Source organism: Dipodomys spectabilis, unplaced genomic scaffold (genome assembly GCF_019054845.1).
Source record: "Dipodomys spectabilis isolate Male_0828 unplaced genomic scaffold, ASM1905484v1 ptg000524l, whole genome shotgun sequence".
NCBI classification, from domain to species: Eukaryota; Metazoa; Chordata; class Mammalia; order Rodentia; family Heteromyidae; genus Dipodomys; species Dipodomys spectabilis.
Genome location: NW_024871201.1, coordinates 813,687 through 821,329, shown reverse-complemented (window position 1 = coordinate 821,329; position 7,643 = coordinate 813,687). Strand labels below are relative to the sequence as shown.

Sequence of the window (7,643 nt, the reverse complement as noted above, 5' to 3'; positions counted from 1 at the left end):
ACAAATCTGTGCTTGATTACTTCTTAATGTGATATTGGACCTCCTAACAGTGTGATGACTTTTTCTTTCTCTTGAGCAATTGTCCTTCTTCCACATGGGTCAAATATTTAAGATTTCAAAAATTTCCATTGATAATTCATTAAGTTGACCTCGAAGAAATTGTGCATTTCTGGAATTGGTCTTCTGTGTTGTTCTTACATGCACAGGATTTCTATGATTTATTTGTTTTATAAGGAATTCTATATTCCAATCTTTGTGTAACCAATTTTAGTCCCTCTGATCAGTCTTTCCTACCCTCTCTCAGGAGTCTTTAATTTCAGCCTGCCTCATAAAAAAATATATTAGTTATCAGCTAAATGACTCCCAGCTTCAGTTTTTTGCCTGACTTCATGTAGGCTGTGATAGGAGCCTTGACTTGCCTTGCTTACTGGAGTTTTTTACTTGTTTGTTTTGTTTTGTTTTTAGAGGTCTAGGATTATTAGTCAATACATTAGCTTCTCTGGGCCGCAGTGATCACCTGGACTAGAGTCAATGGGTTTTTGTCCTAATGATACAAAAACAGCTGACTAAATTCCTGTTTTAATTGTCTCAAAATGAGGCAATCTGGCATCCTTGCAAAGCCATCAATAATATTCTGCTACCACTTACAGAAATGGTCTATCAAGATGGCTTTTCAAGGTTGACTGTAAAAAATGTTTATTTCTGTGTGGGAGGACCATATAAAAATAAAAAAAAAAATCACATCGTACATTATAAATACTTCAGAAACAACAGCAAGAAAAAAAAACCACTTGTGTCCCTATCTTGGGGTTCAGTTAGCTTAACATCACCTTATTTATTCCTTTTGACCTTTTCTGCTTATCCACGACATATATTAATTATTGCCAATAAGGGATACCACGTGACCGATGTTTCTTTGGACTTGGATTACTTTAGTTAATATAATTTTTCCAAGTCTTTCCATTCTGTAACAAATTGGGCGATGTCATTCTTTCTGATGGACGATAGAATTCCCATACACACACACACACACACACACACACACACACAAACTCACAATGTTTTCTTGATCCATTCATCTACTGAGGGACATAGGGGTTGGTTCCATATCTTAGCTATGGGAAATAATGCTGCAATAAACACAATTGTATTGTGTTTCATATGGTCTTTTTGCTGACTATTTAGGTGAATGCCCAAAAGTGGGATTGCTGGGTCATACGGGAGCTCTATGTGGAAACTTTTAAGGAACCTCCATACAGCTTTCCAAGTGGTTGAACAAGTTTACACTCCCACCAAGAATGAAGTAGGGTTCCCTTCTGGCCACATCCCCTCCAGCATCTGTTAATGTAAAAATGTGGAGCGCTTCTCGAATTTGTGTGTCAGAGTTGCACAGGGACCATGCTAATCTTCTCTGTATTGTTCCAATTTTAGTGTATGTGCTGCTGAAATGAGCACAGAACATTTTTTATATATAAAGTGGAATTGATTTTCTTAAACTAGACATTTCAACAAAAAGTAAGTTCAAAGGAATTGTTGTGAAATTTTAGAACCATGTATTTCTTACATAAGCACACATTTAAGACTAAAGTCAAGACTGATATGTCAAAAACAAAATAATTCCACATATTTGTTGTTCAACAGATGTGTATGGGGAGGAATTCAATTATTCTCTACAAGGCACCTATCATAATGAACACTGCAGCAAGTGTTAAGTTTTTTTTAAAGTTTTAATGTTTTAAATATGTTTAATTTTGGGAATTTGCTTATATGCCAAAATTAAGATTGTTTGGTAGGTCATATAACTTTTCTATAAAGTATTTAAGATTTATGGTAGCAGACATATACTACTAAGCATGTGCAATTAAGAGTTTATAGAAAATTTACTAATGAGAAGTTGCAAAGTCTTTGTATGAAGAAACAGTGAAGAGTTAAGACTTTGTTAACTACACAGTTTCTGTAAAAACTTTAGGGCTTCCTTACTTTATATGTTAGCGAGGAACAAAAATGATTATATAAACCATATACAGATGATGAGATGAGACATAAATAGTAATCTTAGAGATTAAATTTAAAGACTACTCATAGCCTATAAAACTCTTGTTGAACATCACAATCTTAGCCAGTTTTAAATGTACAGGAATATGAGAAAATAGTAAAATCTAATATGTAGTACACTTCAAATACTGGAAACAATGGTATTTGGTTTTTATTTTATTAATCATTAATATTTAATTATTGATTTTCTTTATTTGTAGCATTGTTTTCCTTGTTGTAATATAATACAACTTTTTGTAAGTCATCATTACGAGATACTTTGAGAATGTTACTTGGATGGCCATACCATTTTTTATAGGTGCATGTGAATTTACAAAGAGCAAAATTAAGAACAAAATATTGATTAAAATTTTCTCAAGTAGAGTTTGAATCAGGAGTGTTGATAAATGTCCACACATAAATCTTAGCCCTATGCTGAAGCAGTGGTTTTACAGAGTTGAGGCCACAAAATTGAGAGACGGTTTTTGTGTTTGGGTTTTTGGTTTTGTTTCTGTTGGTTGTGGGCCTTGAACTCTGGGTCCTGTGTACTGCTCCTCAGCTCTTCATCTCAAGGCTATTGCTACCACTTGAGCCACAGCACCACTTCCATCTTTTTCTGCTTATGTGGTGCTGAGGAATGTGGTGTTGATGGGTTATCATACATCAAATACCTTCAAATGTACATGTAGAGTCTAAAGATAGCAGTATGAATATTCTCATACAGCTCTTGTTTATCTGTTATGCACTTTCACTATTATGATATTTCTCTCTTTCATTCTCTCTTATTTCCTCTCTTTCTCTTTCATGCTCCATGTCTGCTACTTAGAATTTCTGCTGGAAAATTTATCCTTCAGGACCCACTGGGATTTTGGGAACATGATAGGGACCATCAGTTACCCTTGCATTCTTTAAGAGTTGTAAGAGTGACGTAATATTATCCTTTGCCATTCTAAATGGCAAAACAACAGATCTAGGAATTCCTGTTCACTTTTAGTACTATTACAAATTTTCCTCGTAGGAATCATTGGGACGGATAAAGATACTTTTAACCTGTGTCCTAAAGATCTTTTCCTTTTACAAGCAACCTTTTTCTTTTATTATCAGTAAGTAACAAAAACAAAGCTATCCTATGGAAAGTAGGCTGAAGTTGTTCACAGGGATGGAAAACAAGGAAGTGGGGGAAGTGAGCACAGATCCTCAGAGCAGTTTATCATGTACACTTTGTAAGAATGACAATGTTCTGGGAAGTCTAGATTAAATTACTAAACACCTGAAATATATAAATATATGTACATATATTTATATATGTATATTTATTTATACATGCATATATGTGTGTATATGCCCTTATATATGTACACATGTATATTGCTCTACATACAAATACACACATACATATACACATGTATACATGCACACATGGAGAAAGACGCATAGATACAGCCAACACAAGTTTCACTACTTGTTGAATATGTCCTAGACGGAATGCTTGGAACCAAATATGTTGAAGATATATTTGTCTCTAAGAGTTCTTTTAGCACTTCTCTTATCTCTTAAAACTGGTAAGTTTTGACAGATTCGACTTGCAAATGCAGTACAAGTGATAGCATATCACCCAGAAATCTCAGTAAGTATAGGTTATATGGTGTCTCCTTGCTCCCCACGGAATGCTTGCTCTTGTAGACACTCTCAACAACCAAAACAGCAGGAGAATATCCTGGTAAAGAATAAAGTTACACGGCATCTTTCATTGAGCTCTTTTCCAACAGCCAGCATCAATTCCTAAGTCATGAGTGAGTCCACAGAAGACTGGAGCTCAGGTCAACATTTAACCAACCCATGTGATAAGTCTAAAGTGAGAAATGCTGACCGAGGTCTTGCATTTCCTGGCCACGAAAATAAGAAAAAGTATTTGTAATGTATTAAAATTTGAGAATAATTTGTATCCTGTCAATAAATGTGTAGAATACAATTATACCAACTGACAAAAGATGCATTTCATTTGTGTGCTTTTGGACTTGGCGAGTGATTTTAAGTGTGTCTCACAATTAGAATCAACATAAATCAAGCCAGCATTTCTTCATTTAAGATACAAGGAAAGGATACAGGTTGACCCATTGTAGCAATGAGATGTACAAGACACTCTTTCTGGGGGGACTAAGACCACATGATTGGTTTTTCTACAACCCCCATTATTCCACCAACTTTACTCCCCTCTCCTCTTCACTCTTCTAAGGGTTAAAATATTTAATTCATATACTAATCCACCTCATCACCAAATTTGATTTAAAGGTTTTCTGCTCTTGTTATCAATGTTTGTTTAAGGGTTGAAATTCTGTGTGTCAAAATTTGCCTTGCATTTTGTCTGGTATTACCTACTATTCTGACATTGACCACGTGGTTTTATCATATTGGGAAAAAATATCACTTTGTCACTGGAATTCCAAAAAAACGTATAGCCGATTTTCATTTTTTAAAAACCCAAGTGCATCTTAGAACTTTAGTTTAAAAGTGTGTGTGTGAAAACATGTTCAACATAATCTAATTATAAAAACTCTGTAACAAGTTATCTTCTTCTATGTCTTTCTTTTTTTTTTTTTTTTTTGGTCCAGTCGTGGGGCCTGAAGTCTGGGCCTGGGCACTGTCCCTCAGCTCTTCAGCTCAAGGCTTGCGCTCAACCACTTGAGCCACAGCACCACTTCCAGCTTTTTTTCTTTTTGCTTATGTGTTGCTGAGGAATCGAAACCAGGGCCTCATGCATGCAAGGCAAGCGCTCTACCACTGAGCCACCTTCCCAGCCCCTTCTTCTATGTCTTGATAGTGATACTTCCTATCAAATTTGCTGTTTGTTAAAAGAAAACCTTTTTTTTTCAAGGGTAGTAGTAAAAGGAATGAGACCCAACTCAGCTCCTAGCCAGGTGTGATGAAAAACAAACCAGTAAGGAGGTAAGAATTGTCTTAAAATGTTTGTTCCACATATCTGTTTCTGTCCCCAGAAACTTCGAGTATAAGAGATGGTATGAGTCAGTATAACATGTGGAGGAGATGGGGACAAACAAGTGGTTTAAGGATTCAGGTGGACCTGTTGCAACAATGAGAAGTACAAAATGTCATGGCAAAACCAGCTTTACAATGTCGGTGTGGGGGGGGAGGGGGGTATGATTGGGTGGGGGGGGAGGGGGGAAGCTGGGAAGGGAGGTGAAGGGTAAACAAAGGAGGAGGCTGCAATGCTTGGTAAGAAATGTATGCATTATCCTGCCCATGTAATTGTAACCCCTCTGTACAGTATGTTCTCAAATAAAGTAAAATAAAATTTAAAAAAAAAAGACAGCTTGTGAGTAAAGTTGGTAAGTAATTCTTGACTGTGATTTAACATTAAAACTAGCATGTCATTCTCTATGTCCATCTAAAGTCGTTTCTTTAAAGTCTGTGTATAATTTTGTAAGTAACTAAACAGGAGTTTTGACAATTCATCCGAGGGAGGCGGTCTTGCCCAGATCTTGCCTGGACCATCCTACCTCCACCATGGTACACTGGACTCCTGCCTGACTCCATCACACACAGCTGATTCTTGGTAAAAGACTGATTTAGATTTACAAACTCTAACTCTTTTGGGACACTCTCTGTAAACCTTACTCATCCTGATATGAAAAAGCCAGCTATGTTGTTATACTATTGAAACATGTATAGGCCAGGAGAGCATCTCATACAATTTAGTTATCAGGTTTTCCAGCCATACAAGCTATGCTCAAACTCTCATCCCATCTATTGAATTTTGTCATTGCAGAGTTCTGGCAAGGACTTGTTGATCAATTCTTGACAGGGTGCACATAAACTCCACTTGTTCTCACTGATCTCTTTGTTGCTTTAATTGGAAATGATAAATGGCTTTTGTGGGAAAGATTGCAGTTCAAAGCCAGCCCAGGTAGACAAATCCTTGAGACTCTATCTCCCAACTAACCATTAAAAAGCCAGCGTAGAAGCTGGCTCAAAAATTAAACAGCTAAATGCTAAATGTGGCCCTGTGACTCAAAGTGGTAGAATGCTAGCCTCGAGCAGAATTGCTCAGGGAAAATGCTCAGGCCTTGAGTTCAAAGCCCATATCCCAGCCACAAGTACTTAGATCCCAGGACAAGGTGGAAAAGAATAAGAGGAAAAGATGTTACATCATCCACTTTGTGCCTGCCCTTTCAAAATTAACCAGATCCAGGTCAATAGAAACAAGTTGAGAATCTTGTCCATCTAATGTCCATATCTGTCTAACTCATAAATGCACAGGAATTTACATTCTTGCCTTTGTTACCTGCTATTTATAGGAAATGATCAAGGTCTCTCACCAGGCACTTAACTACTCCAATCCAGCCCTAGTTTCTGACTGGTTATAAGTTCATGATCCAAATGGAACTTTTCTGGTTTATTCCCTTGTTGTGTTTTCTGATGTCACTCATATCAACTAGTCCTGCCACCTTGTCAGCCTTTTGCCTGATATCAGTATTTTCAAGTTTCTCTCTAACAGGATAACAGCCCTCACTCAAACCTGGGACCAAGTCAAGGACATCCGATTACTGCAGGCAGCCAGAGGCTTTGCTTACACTGCCCTGGATCGAGCACAGACCTGGACCTGAAGATCCCAGCCCCAGTGACTACTGAACACACTCATGACAGCTGGACGTATCCAGAAAAGACCACGACGCCCCTCCACCTTTTATACTCCAGGGTTCAAAATGATGGAATCTGCTTTGTTCTCATAACTCCATGATTCTCTTCTCTCAGCAGAATTATTTTTATGTATCCAAAGATCCTATATGAAGAACTAGCTTCTCCCCACTTGGCCCTATCATTTTATGTATCTAAAGATGGAATATGAAGGATTGACCCCCACCCTGCTGTCCCAGGCTCATACACAATACAGGCAAAATTCCAGGTATGTGTGAACTCCTTTTATGTGCAGGCAGGGCAATCCATATAATCCCAGTTGTAAACATCCCATTGTGGGGCCAACTGAAAGGCCCCCACTTTCCTTGACCTAGGGGCTTTTCATTAACCTCTACCTCCTTGCTCAGTCCTCCTATAAAAACTCAGATCCTGTTTCAGCTCCCTCACACAACCTCCAAACCTGCTTTTCCTCAATAAACAGTCTTCGTCTATTGATGAAGTCAGTCCTATTCCTTTTCCATTCTCCTAAATTTTCCTAACAAGGACAGGCTGTATTCTATGACACAGAAGAGAGAAAATTACTAAGCATTCATTTACAGCCTTCTGAATATTTCTGATTCTGCACACATCAATTATCTATCCATACCTATGTCCAAGTGAGAGGATTTTAAAAGAATTTAGTGTTGGTTCCAATGCATTACATTAAGATATTTAGAAACAACTGAGAAACCTAAAGGTCTATACGAATTTTTGGTGGGACTGAAGGGATAGCAGAATTTGGTTTTCTATAATTTGAGCAATTTGCAAAAAGAATTGGCAAATTACAATTTACATTTGCAGCAGACTTGACACATTAATTTTTGTGTATTGAAAGGAGCACAAGGCTCAACAATATGTCAATGCTATCCTCTTATTTATCTCTAAAGGTTTATATACTGGTCATTTAATATTAA

The 7,643-nt window shown here is 37.2% G+C and overlaps 1 non-coding gene across 1 annotated transcript; it reads right to left on the bottom strand.

Moving 5' to 3' along the window:
- Positions 1–1,348: 1,348 nt before the first annotated feature.
- LOC122099602 lies at positions 1,349–1,455 on the bottom strand. Its single transcript, XR_006145970.1, has one exon. It is a non-coding gene; the product is annotated as a U6 spliceosomal RNA (small nuclear RNA).
- Positions 1,456–7,643: the final 6,188 nt, after the last annotated feature.